Genomic DNA, 14,516 nt, shown 5'->3' with positions numbered 1-14,516 from the left:
CACTGGTGTAAGCTAGCATATATATATATATCCTTAACTCTAACACAAATCCTCAAATCACACACTGGCGTAAGGAAACATATATATCTTTAACTACAACACAAACATCAAATCACACACTGGCGTAAGGTAGAATATATATCCTTAACTCCGATTCAGATGCATGCATATACCCAGTCCGAATTGCAAAGCAGCATATATCCTTAATTGAAAAACAAATCAATATCCTTAACTCTAACACAAATCAGCAAATCACAGACTGGCGTTAAGTAGCATATATCCTTAATACTAAGACAAATCACCAAAGCACATGTACACTGGCGTTAGGTAGCATAAATCCTTAACTCTAACACAAATCACCAAATCACACACTGGCGTTAAGTAGTTAATAAATTAACTCTAACACAAATAACCAAATCCAATGTACACTGGTGTAAGCTAGCATATATATATATATCCTTAACTCTAACACAAATCCTCAAATCACACACTGGCGTAAGGAAACATATATATCTTTAACTACAACACAAACATCAAATCACACACTGGCGTAAGGTAGAATATATATCCTTAACTCCGATTCAGATGCATGCATATACCCAGTCCGAATTGCAAAGCAGCATATATCCTTAATTGAAAAACAAATCGATATCCTTAACTCTAACACAAATCAGCAAATCACTCACTGGCGTTAAGTAGCATATATCCTTAATACTAACACAAATCACCAAAGCACATGTACACTGGCGTTCGGTAGCATATATCCTTAACTCTAACACAAATCACCAAATCACTCACTGGCGTAAGCCTTAATTGAAACACAAATCACCAAAGCACATGTACGCTGGCGTTAGGTAGCATATATCCTTAACTCTAACACAAATCACCAAATCACTCACTGGCGTAAGGAAACATATATCCTTAATTCTAATACAAATCACCAAATCACACACTGGCGTAAGGTAGCATATATATACATCCTTAACTCCGATTCAGACGCATGCATGTACTCAGTCCGATGTGTGAAGCAGCATATATCCTTAATTGAAACACAAATCACCAAATCACACACTGACGTAAGGAAACATATATCCTTAATTTTAACACAAATCACCAAATCACACACTGGCGTAAGGAAACATATATCCTTAATTCTAACACAAATCACCAAAGCACATGTACACTGACGTAAGGTAGCATAATATCCTTAGCTCTAACACAAATCACCAAATCACACACTGGCGTAAGGAAACATATATATCCTTAATTCTAACACAAATCACCAAATCACACACTGGCGTAAGGAAATATATATCCTTAATTCTAACACAAATCACCAAATCACACACTGGCGTAAGAAAACATAAATATCCTGAATTCTAACACAAATCACCAAATCACACACTGACGTTAAGAAGCATATATCCTTAATTTTAACACAAATCACCAAATCACACACTGACGTTAGGTAGCATATATTCTTAATTTTTAACACAAATCACCAAATTACACACTGGCGTTAGGAAGCATATATCCTTAATTCTAACACAAATCACCAAAACACACACTGACGTTAGGTAGCATATATCCTTAATTCTAACACAAATCATCAAATCACACACTGGTGTAAGGAAACATATATCCTTAATTCTAACACAAATCACCAAAACACACACTGACGTAAGGTAGCAAATATCCTTAACTCTAACACTAACACAAATCACCAAATCACACACTGGCGTAAGAAAACATAAATATCCTGAATTCTAACACAAATCACCAAAACACAAACTGACGTTAGGTAGCATATATCCTTAATTCTAGCACAAATCAATAAAACATAAATATCCTGAATTCTAACACAAATCACCAAAACACACACTGACGTAAGGTAGCAAATATCCTTAACTCTAACACTAACACAAATCACCAAATCACACACTGACGTAAGGTAGCAAATATCCTTAACTCTAACACAAATCACCACACTGACGTTAAGTAGCTTATATCCTTTATTCTAACACAAATCACCAAATCGCATGTACACTGACGTAAGGTAGCATATATTATTAATTCTAACGCAAATCACCAAAACACACACTGACGTTAGGTAGGATATATCCTTAATTCTAACACAAATCCCCAAAACACACACTGACGTTAGGTAGCATATATCCTCAATTCTAACACAAATCAATAAATCACACACTGGCGTAAGGAAACTTATATCCTTAATTCTAACACAAATCAATAAATCAGATGTACACTGATCACCAAAACACACAATGGCGTAAGGAAACATCTATCCTTAATTCTAACACAAATCACCAAATCCCCTGTTCACTGACGTAAGGTAGCATATATTATTAATTCTAACGCAAATCACCAAATCACACACTGACGTAAGGTAGCAAATATCCTTAACTCTAACACAAATCACCAAATCACACACTGGCGAAAGGAAGCATATATCCGTTATTCTAACACAAATCACCAAATCGCATGTACACTGACGTAAGGTAGCATATATTATTAATTCTAACGCAAATCACCAAATCACACACTGACGTTAAGTAGCTTATATCCTTTATTCTAACACAAATCACCAAATCACACACTGGCGTAAGGAAACATATATCCTTAATTCTAACACAAATCACCAAAGCACATGTACACTGACGTAAGGTAGCATATATCCTTAGCTCGAACACAAATCACCAAATCACACACTGGCGTAAGAAAACATAAATATCCTGAATTCTAACACAAATCACCAAATCACACACTGACGTTAAGAAGCATATATCCTTAATTTTAACACAAATCACCAAATCACACACTGACGTTAGGTAGCATATATCCTTAATTTTTAACACAAATCACCAAATTACACACTGGCGTTAGGAAGCATATATATCCTTAATTGAAACACAAATCACCAAAACACACAATGGCGTAAGGTATCATATATCCTTAATTGAAACACAAATCAACAAATCACACATTGGCGTAAGGAAACATATATCCTTAATTCTAACACAAATCACCAAAACACACACTGGCGTAAGGTAGCAAATATCCTTAACTCTAACACAAATCACCAAATCACACACTGGCGAAAGGAAGCATATATCCGTTATTCTAACACAAATCACCAAATCACACACTGGCGTTAGGTAGCATATATCCGTTATTCTAACACAAATCACCAAATCGCATGTACACTGACGTAAGGTAGCATATATTATTAATTCTAACGCAAATCACCAAATCACACACTGACGTTAAGTAGCATATATCCTTTATTCTAACACAAATCACCAAATCACACACTGGCGTTAGGAAGCATATATCCTTAACTCTAACACAAATCAACAAATCACACACTGGCGTAAGGTAGCATATATCCTTAACTCTAACACAAATCACCCAATCACACACTGGCGTTAGGAAGCATATATCCTTAACTCTAACACAAATCACCAAATCACACACGGGCGTTAGTTAGCATATATCCGTTACTCTAACACAAATCACCAAATCACACACTGACGTTAGGTAGCAAATATCCTTAATTCTAACACAAATCACCAAATCACACACTGGCGTAAGGAAACTTATATCCTTAATTCTAACACAAATCAATAAATCAGATGTACACTGGCGTAAGGTAGCATATATCCTTAACTCTAACACAAATCACCAAACCACACACTGACGTTAGGTAGCATATATCCTTAATTCTAACACAAATCACCAAACCACACACTGGCGTAAGGTAGCATATATCCTTAACTCTAACACAAATCACCAAACCACACACTGACGTTAGGTAGCATATATCCTTAATTCTAACACAAATCAATAAATCAGATGTACACTGGCGTAAGGTACATAGCATATATCCTTAACTCTTACACAAATCACCAAACCACACACTGACGTATGGAAACATATATCATTAACTTTAACACAAATCACCAAATGACATATACACTGGTGTAAGGTAGCACATATCCTTAATTCTAACACAAATCACCAAATCGCATGTACACTGACGTAAGCTAGCATATGTTATTAATTCTAACGCAAATCACCAAATCACACATTGGCGTAAGGAAGCATATATCCTTAACTCTAACACAAATCACCAAATCACACACTGGCATTAGGTAGCATATATCCTTTATTCTAACACAAATCACCAAATCACATGTACACTGGCGTAAGCTAGCAAATATCATTAACTCTAACACACTTCACCAAATCACACACTGGCGTAAGGAAACTTATATCCTTAATTCTAACACAAATCACCAAATCCCATGTACACTGACGTAAGGTAGCATATATTATTAATTCCAACGCAAATCACCAAATCACACACTAACGTTAGGTATATAGCATATATCCTTAATTCTAGCACAAATCAATAAATCACATGTACACTTGCATAAGGAAGCATATATCCTTAATTCTAACACAAATCACCAGCTTGATCGATACAACTCTATTTTGTTATTAATGCTGCTATTTTTATGTTTGAAAAAAAGAAAATTGCCAGCAAGTTCTTATTTTTCGTTATGATAAATTTTTACTTAACATGATACATATAATCTATAAAATAAAAACCGTACATACACGTAGAAATGATCATGTTGCAGAAGTTCAAAGCATATATCGCAGATCAGCTGACACAAACAGATTGGCATTTGACGCTCATTTTCAGCATCCATGCATGTTACATGAACTACATGTATATGGATAGCGTGCCAGTACGTAAACACCATATACCCGTGTATATCTTAATGGAATTCTGTTTTATCCCATCATCTCCATAGAACATAGAGTTTTAAAGCCAAACCGTCTTCACTTACCCTCACAAGAACAACTTATCCATTTGGTAGTGACCAATTATAGAAATTTGTGAGGTACTGAGTATTAACTCGAATGAAAATTACAAAAACTATAACCAAATAAATCGTTACTCGTTCTATATGTATATATATACACTGCCCTCCAAAAGTTCTGTTACATATTTTAAATTTTGCTGATTAATTATCTTTGACAAAACTATTGGATTTTTTTTTCTTTTTTTCTATTAATTAAAAGGGATATAATGTGATAAAGATGATTTGCCATCATTGATTATCCAAATTGAATCACAAAAAGGGTTTTATCAAACAATTCTGTTATTTCACATTTTACATAAATCTATCAGATGTTTGAGAGTTTTTAGATTTACTTTAATGTACTAGATATCTAATTTTAATTTTAATTTGATATGACAAAATACATCACTATTCACCACTCATTGATTATTTGTTATCTCTTAAGTATAGTTGTACTATTCAATCACTTTGCAAATACTCATGAGAAGAAATACAGCGAATGATAAGGGAAGAACTTTTGGAACCAGTAGGTAAGTGAATGTTTTCATCGCGGATATGGTGCATTTATATATTTACTTATCCAGAACCTGTCTATAATTGTTTTACTGTTTCTCTTTTGTTGCAGACAGAACGTGTACATGGCCATTAAACGGTTCCAAGATACCGGGAACTATGAGGATCGGGAACGTTCTGGCCGGCCACGGATTTCTACCCATCGGGATGATAGATTATTAGTCCGGACCAGTCTCAAAAATCGCAAGGATACCGTTCCTGAGCTTCGAACGGAGTGGATACAAAATGGTGTGGTAGCGTCGAATACCACAGTGAGGAGACGATTACACAATGCGGGATTGAAAGGTTGTGTTGCTGTCGAAAAAAAACTTTTGACTGCTACCCATCGTCGGAAAAGATTGACATTTGCACACAACCATGCAAATTGGACATTGGTGGACTGGTCGACTGTTTTATTGACTGACGAGTCTAAGTTTATCATTTTCCAAACAGATGGCAGAACATATGTGAGAAGAAGGGCACAATTGCGGCGAGAATGTGTAGTGACTACAGTTAAGTTTGGTGGTGGCGGTGTGACAGTTTGGGGTGCAATGTCCTACCGAGGGACTGGATACCTTACTCCTTTGAAAGGAAACCTGAACGGAACCAAATACATTGATATTTTAGAAAACAGCGCGGTACCATCAGCACATCTGCTAGGCTATGGAAACAACTATTTATTCCAGGATGACGGTGACGAATAATGAACGAATGGAAGGAGGACAACAATATTCTGTCTTTGGGGTGGCCCCCACAGTCCCCCGACTTATAAACCCGATAGAAAACTTGTTGAGATATCTGGGTTTTGAAGTTCGCCGACACAAGGGCAGAAATCTAAGGGAGCTTGAAGCTACCTTACAGCTTAAATGGGCTGGAATACCTGATAGGATATGTAGAACTTTGGTTAGGAGTATGCCTGACCGTATATAGGCTGTGATTAGAGCTCGTGGAGGATACACTAAATATTAATAGAAATACAATGTTTTTGAAAATTTACATAAACGCTGATTTTTGTAACATTATCTTAACTTAACATAATAAAATCAACAGAAATAATTGTCCAATAACTTAGTTAATAATATATGCAAATGATAATAAAATCAAGATTGGCATAATTCTGTACTTTAAGTATATATCGAAAAAATGCAAATGTAACAGAACTTTTGGACGGCAGTGTACATATAAGCATGTAATACAACGTGTTGATAAGTTCGAAAGATGATAATTTTATTACAGAAATGCATGTTAAATGTTTCTTATTAACTGGCGGTGTTTACACTTGAATAGAAATAATCTTCCTTTAACTATACCATACATTTTACCTATACTAGCTAAATAATTTAACATAATATATACAAATTGTTCAGGCTGCCACCTACTAACACTTCTGGAACATCATAAAATCGAGATACTTCCAAAGTGACTTACATGTACCAGTACAGACAAGATAATAATAGCATCAGTATATTGTACCTTCATATTGAAACAAAACAGAGTTTTACCTGGCTGAGAGGGAATTTAAGGTAAATAGATAAGTACTATTCCTTGTGCTATATTAGACCCCCTAATGCAGCAACGTTCTTAATGCATCAAAACAATATTAAGTGTATATATGTGTAGGCTTTATGTATCAATTGTGAAAGGTTTAAGCCTACACATGTATATTCTTAATGCTATTTTGATCATTAAGACACATTGATCCATTAGGGGGTCTAAAAGTGGTATAAATCATCGTTAATATCTTACCTGTTAAAACTGCTGGTCGAGATTTGTTAAAACGAGTTACCCGATATGTACAGAGGAAATGTGACATATATGTACGTACTATATTGACTTTGCAGTACTTTACCAGGGGTATGTCACTCTCATCACACGAGAACGTATCAGTACCAAGCGAAATCGCCGATAAGCTTCATGATTCGATGAGTAAATACACTTGTATTTTGTGTCCCTTTTATATAGATTTAATTTAAATTGCAAAGACTTTCTTATTTCAAGTCATTTTCAGTTTGCATAAATATAGAAATATTTCTTCTATAATTGTCATGTTAGGGTGTCATTAAGTTAAGTAATGATGAGAAATGAAATTCATGTCCTCCAATAAAAAGTAAATGATACGTATAACATTAAAATAGACAATTAATGATAGTTTAGTATCACGCTATACTTACTGGATATCAACCGGACGCCAGTGGAGCTGAGAGCCTACTTATACATAGATATACCCGGTGAGTAATACCAGGGCTGATGTTAGACAATATCGTCTTATCAAACACTCATTATCTTAACAAGGAAGTCAACTTGTGTGAAAAAAATATATTAAACTCCGAGACCGGATGTTGACTGCAGGTCCCAGTCCCCGACGTTTATCGGCTTAGTACGTCCTTAATTATGTCAACATGGAAACTTCGCCGGTCATCTTAGACTGTCCGAGTACAGGTACACCAATCGGTATAGGCCTGTCGTGTGTATTCACATAAACCTGTATTTAGATGTACTTGTATCTAAATATTGCCGATAGCCACCCTTCACTACGCCAACTGAAATTTATGATACTAGATAAAGACTCTGCTGGGTGTAGTCAAGTATAAGTAAATCAACGATAACTTTCTCCAATCTCTCGGCACAATAAACCCGTATATGATCCATGACATACAGTGTTGAGTAAACAGGCCCCTAATAGAATGTGTAACTATATGATAGTGTGACTCAGGTGGGTACAGGATCATGTCCTTTTCATCTTAATCCATTCAGCAGTGTTTGCAGGGGAATTATTTTGAGTGACCTTGACATTTGAGAGCTAACTTTCGATGTCTTGCATGTCAATACGCATGTTTGACCTCTTAGCTTTATCTATGACCCTTGGTTTCACATTGATATGTACATGACTATGTTTTATCTTTCCCCTCGATATAACCTTCGAAATTCCAAGGGCTACCCTCACTTACGCTCTCCGCACTTGTGAGCGTAACCCCTGGAATTTCGAGGATGCATCGATAGATGACCTTGGCATTTAAATTGTTTGATTGTTTATGATGCAATATATGACACTGTGTTTGACCTTTCACCTCTATATATCAGACCATGGCATTTGTATCATTTTATTGAATTATGACATGGCGCCATTGTTTTGAAAACAAACTTTCATAATGTTTACACATGTACACGTAAAAAGACACGACCTATTCTCGACGCTGACATGCTCCCTCTAAATGTTCTCTAAACAAAATACAGGTTCATACATTACTTCGCATCTGTACACATTTCACTGTTGAAAAATACCAAGGAAATACATGACCTTGAAAAGGGATGTATACATGTACCTATATCTGAGATCACGTTTCCTTTTGAGATGAATCAGAAATGCATACATTGCATTAAATCACAAGACAGATGAAAGTGACAGGTAGTTCATGAAAACTCACTGTAGAAAAATTATACCCCGTGACTCACAGTAGAAAAATTATGCCCCGTGGTCGATCTACAAAACTCACAGTATACAAAGTATACCCCTTGGTCGATCTACAAAACTCACAGTATAAAAAGTATACCCCGTGGTCGATCTACAAAACTCACGGTATAATAAAAAGTATATCCCGTGGTCGATCTACAAAACTTGCAGTATAATACAAATTATACCCCGTGGTCGATCTACAAAACGAAAGCGATTCCCAAACCGAAATGAAAAGGCATTTATCAGAAATAATCTTATTCAGTTAAGTTGATATATGTTTTGATACGTTACCTTGAGTATGACCATATAGCAGTGTTTTTGTAGAAACAGCGTGGTTGTATGGCCCTGGAGGTTTGGCTACGATGTAGTGGTTTGGCCCTGGAGTTTTGGCTACGATGAAGTGGCTTGGCCCTGCGCGTTCGGCGACGTTGCTGGCCTTTCGGTAACGGCGTTATGGTGTAGCACTGGCTTAGCGACAATGGCGTTGTTCCGTGGTCCTGACCTTATGGCAGTGGATTGGTTGTGTGGTTGTGTAACAGTGACATGGTATCCGTTTGTTCGAAGATAGGTTACACAACGTTCCAACAGTGTTAGATTCTCCGTGTTGCTATGCAACATTTGAAATAACGAACGTTGTATCGATAAAGCCTCGGTGTCATTAGGAGGTGTAACAACAGCTAGACGTGTGGGATCTAGTTACAAAGCATTATATGAAAGTTGTCACCAGACTTCTACGTCAACTAAAACTTTACTACCATTGACCCGGACGTATACCTATATCAATAACATAAAGAATATAAACATATCGGCGTAATTGTAGTTGGTGATCTCAACGCACAGTATGATACGGTTCCCATCTCATACTCAGCACGGCGAAAACAAACGCTTGTCCATAGGTTTATTTCTTCCAATAACCTGATCCCTGTCAACAAATCGGATCTGTGTGCAGGTCTACCTTACACATTTTCTCCCCTTGAAACTACCATCGACTTTTTTTTGATAAGTGACACAATGATTGACTGTATCCAATCGTGTAGAGTTTTCGTGTCTGCCGATACAGATATAGCATCCGATCACGCGGCTTTGGAGTGTAGTATCCGGTCACCTGAAATTTTCCATACTCCATATCATATATCGCCCTCGCAGCCTAACTGGAGGAAATGTACAGTTAATCATTTGATACAATTTCAACTGGCAGTTGACAGTATCCTTCGGGATTATCTTGATTTTGATATTAATGCACAGTCGGACATTGTATTCCTAGTTCAACATATGACTCACGGTTAAAACCATGGTGGACGAAAGCAGTGAGAGAAGCGCACAAGTGTGCACGTGATCGACGAAAGGAATGGATAGCTGACGGTAAACCACGAGGCTCTCATTATCCAACCTATCGCCAATATAAAAGCGCTAAACGTCACTTCAAGACGATTCAAAGTAGAGCATATGAGGAACATCAGCAATTCCTATATCAGAACTTGAACGACGCAGCGGATTGTGATAATGCAACATTCTGGCAGGCCTTGAAGAAATTAAAAGGAACGTCCTACACTAGAATTTCAACCATAAAAGTTCAGGGCGAGTTACTTAGGTCACCTGAAGATAATGCGGAAGCATTCAAAAACTATTTTTGGAACGTTTTTAAATGTGACACTGATGCATCGGACTTTATAAATTGTGAAATTACAACTGACCCCATGTCTGTTTTGGATACGGATGAACTAAATCGGAAAATCGTGTTTAATGAAATTGAATGTGCCCTAAGGAAACTTAAGTTAAATAAAGCACCCGGAACCGATGGTGTTCGCAATGAACATCTACGTTATGGAGGACGAACCCTGATACTATGTTTACAAAAGCTGTACACCAAATGTATCAAACTTGCTCACGTACCTGGTATATGGAAAAGAGGTTTAATTCTTCATTTTCACAAAGGTGGTAACAAGTCTTGGTGTGATCCCGCTAATTATCGACCAATTTCCCTGTTATGTTGTTCCTACAAATTATTTGAAAAGGTCATCAGCAATCGGATACAGGCCTCCCTGGCGACTTCAGTCCTTCCCTTCCCGAATTCACAACAGAACGGTTTCCGCAAATCTTTAGGATGTACGACGGCGTCTTTCTCTCTCCAGGAGACGATTTACCATAACCTTGAGTTAAACAGCACCGTTTATTTAGCCTTTCTCGATATCAAAAAGGCCTGCGACACTGTTTGGCATGGAGGGCTAATGGCAAAAGTAAAAGATCGTGGAGTCAATGGACAACTCTTCCAGTGTATTCGCGAGTCTTACACCGATATGGTGAGCGCTGTGACGTGGCAGGGAACGACGTCATCTTGGTTTCCTGTTGAGTCAGGGGATCGACAAGGAGGAGTATTGTCGACATTTCTATACCAAACATTCATCGATTCCCTTCTTTGCAATTTAGAGAATAGTAAGCTTGGTGCTAAAGTCCAATGCTAATTAACTGGAAATCCGACGTTAGCCGACGACATATCCTTGATCACAACTTCCCCGCTTTCACTTCAAAAGCTTCTGAACATTTGCTATGAATACAGGCGTGAGTGGAAATTCGTATTTAATCACTCAAAGTGTAAAACTGTTGTTATAGGAAATAACATCCCAAGACAGCGCGATGCAAGTTGGATGCTTGGACCTGTCACTATTGAGACCACCTGCTCTCAAGTTCATCTAGGAACTATTGTAAGCTCACAAATGTCTAACGCCGAACGCATCCAGGCTGCGTGTGTCAAAGGGATAAAAACGCTACATTCTATCATAGTGCTTTGTCCCTCAGCATGTGATATCAATCCTCTAGTAAAAAATCAGTCTTTATAAGAAAGTGATACTACCTTCAATTCTATATGGATGTGAGCACTGGGTTCAACTCGGTAATACCGACCTCGCGAAACTTAGTCGCTTTCAACATTACGCTGCTAAGGTCATTCCTGGAGCTGATCGTCGTGCCAGGTCAGATATTGTTGAGCCTGTACTTGGTTTGATTAGAATTTCTGCAGCTATTTATAAGAGGAAGCTAATATTTCTCGGAAAGCTTGTTCTGATGGAGCAGTCTCTCTTAACTAAGCAGATCTTCACAAGAAGACTATATTCATTCCTTCATTTGCACTCGTGAAAGAGGGTTTGTTCCGGATATTGTGCAGATAATCTACAAATATAACATGTCGTCTTACTTGGATGCACACCTTCGTAACTACACGTTCCCCTCTAAGCTTCATTTGAAGGGAATAGTGAGAAATTCCATAATAGCTACAGAAAACCTGACCCTAAAAGATCGAATAAGAAACAACCGTGATTTTGATATATTTAGGAACTGTCACTCCTCCTACAACCCGTACATTATGTTGCGCGCGGCAAAATCTAACAGAGAAATAGAAGAAATTTACTCATTGTGCAGATTATTGGCTAAGCCTTCGGCACCTGACCAGAACGTTTGCTCCACGTGTTCCCAACATTTCTATGACGTCATATCTCACTATTGCTGTACCTACGAGTACACCAGCGAACTCCGGGCTCATTTTCTTCAGATGACCCTGCATAAGTTTGGATTGAATGTGTTCAATTACATTGATCAACATGACACTGCTACCTTTCTTCACAATTCATTAGGTGCAGGTACAACTCAAAAACTGTTTCTGATGCATGCAGCATACTTTGTCGTGCGCGCTTCGCGTACTCAAGTGAATGGAATGATTTAAGAAACCATGACTAAGACTTTTACTCGCATTCGCGAGGACACAGTTCTTTAGCTGCGCCCAACCGTGGCATTTTCTGTCCTTTTTGTAATTTTTGCTTTTTTTCTTGTACACAAATATCTCCCTTTTGGAGGAAATAAAGTTTGATGATGATGATGGCAGTGGATTGGTTGTGTGGTTGTGTAACACTGACGTGGTATCCGTTTGTTCGTAGATAGGTTACACAACGTTCCAGCAGTGTTAGATTCTCCGTGTTGCTATGCAACATTTGAAATAACGAACGTTGTATCGATAAAGCCTCGGTGTCATTAGGAGGTGTAACAACAGCTAGACGTGTGGGATCTAGTTACAAAGCATTACATGAAAGTTGTCACCAGACTTCTACGTCAACTAAAACTTTACTACCATTGACGCGGACGTATACCTATATCAATAACATAAAGAATATACACATATCGGCGTGTTAAATCCGGATCAATGAATTTTTCTCTGATTACAATATTTTTACAAACTAAGTATATTAAGCTGTTTATCGTATTTTCTATATATAAAATTTGATACTGATCTTGAAATTCGTTCACAAAAAGAAAAAAATATGCTTTAGGTTTGAGTCATATCCTGTTTCCGTATTAAAAATGTTCAATTTATATTAAGCTGGTATTATTGTGATTTTATGGTGTAATTTGTACTCTTATCCTATTTACAATGTATTTATACTTTCAAAATGATAATTTGAGAAAGCTTGTTAAATTGCTGCGATTCACAGGTTATCAAGTACATGTATATATTAAATTGCGTTGATTCTTCACTATATATAATCCAGAAAGCTTTTGCTAACGTTTTGGTTCTGTTTTACTTACCATCTTTTCCTGTGAATGTCCCGCCCTGTCAACTAGACTGCTTAGTTCCTCAAGTGCGCCCAAGACGAAAATATCAGGGGTAGCCAGACTTGTCCCGGTCTCCTCAGCTTCAGCGGAACCTTGTTAGTTTAAACACTAAGGTTTTAATATACTAATTAAAGACACTTTGATTTCAGTATAAAATGGAACCTGTACTTCCAGGAATTTTAGTTTCTGTATCTGCATACATTGGAATCTCGCTAGCCAAGAAACTGTTATTTCTGTGTACAGTAAAATGTACTTACTCCTAACACTGAGAGCAAGGTGACCCAAATTTGTCTCAAATAGAAAATATTGAAATTTTTAATCAAGTTCAGAGGTACATTATGGCATCAGGCAGATTCTAGGTGTTGAAGTGGAATCTCATCACTCTCTCAAATTTCTAAATCTCTATATTCTATCTCTCTTAATAATTTAACTCTTTATTTCTCATTTCTTTCTTTCTTGCTAATTAGATTAAAATGTGTGTTATATTTGTTAATTAATTATGGTCAGTCAGAGAATATAAATGTTTGTTAAATGTTACCTAAAGGAGATGGCCTAATATAAGATTTTATATCTTGTCGCCAGATCCTTTCAATTTATGTGATTGTATTGTATTGTAAATGAATTTAATTAATAAATATTGTTTAAACCAACACTGAGAGCTGACAGTGCAAGTTAAAAAAAACTTTCAATTGAGATGAAAAAAACAAGTTTTATATTTTTAAGGTTTTGAGATGTTCCCCAGTGACTCTTCCGGCTATCGTTTATGAGGAAGCGATGACATTTTACTTTGTGCTTACTTGGTAAGTTTTAAGTTCCTATAAACAGTGGAACCTTCTTAGTCCGAACTCTTCAGTGATCATATACAGTAAGTAGCACGTAAATAGTCAACAATTTAGTTCCTGTTTACCTACTTAGTTTGGACGCCATAGTTTCTGTTTAAAGACGAGCGTTAATTTTCAAGACTCTTTAGTCTCTGTATTCAGTGGAACCAACTTTTAGAATGGTCAAGACACTTAAGT

General features: G+C 36.9%; 1 protein-coding gene across 2 annotated transcripts in view; it reads right to left on the bottom strand.

Annotated features, from left to right (window-relative positions):
* The window catches only part of LOC110443390 (carbonic anhydrase-related protein-like), a 33,237-nt gene extending 23,903 nt beyond the window's left edge, over nucleotides 1-9,334 (bottom strand). The window contains exon 1 of one of the 2 annotated variants that reach the window (XM_021487577.1): nucleotides 9,190-9,334. The gene's annotated coding sequence lies outside the window, so the exon portion shown is untranslated. Of the gene's footprint in view, nucleotides 1-7,615; nucleotides 7,741-9,189 lie in introns of those variants that run through there. The other variant, XM_021487576.1, reaches the window with a different exon arrangement.
* Between the last annotated feature and the right edge of the window lie 5,182 nt (nucleotides 9,335-14,516).

Source organism: Mizuhopecten yessoensis, unplaced genomic scaffold (assembly GCF_002113885.1).
Source record: "Mizuhopecten yessoensis strain PY_sf001 unplaced genomic scaffold, ASM211388v2 scaffold716343, whole genome shotgun sequence".
In the NCBI taxonomy this organism is placed as follows: domain Eukaryota; kingdom Metazoa; phylum Mollusca; class Bivalvia; order Pectinida; family Pectinidae; genus Mizuhopecten; species Mizuhopecten yessoensis.
The sequence above is the reverse complement of the archived record's forward strand: the minus strand, read 5'-3'. Positions and strand labels throughout refer to the sequence as shown.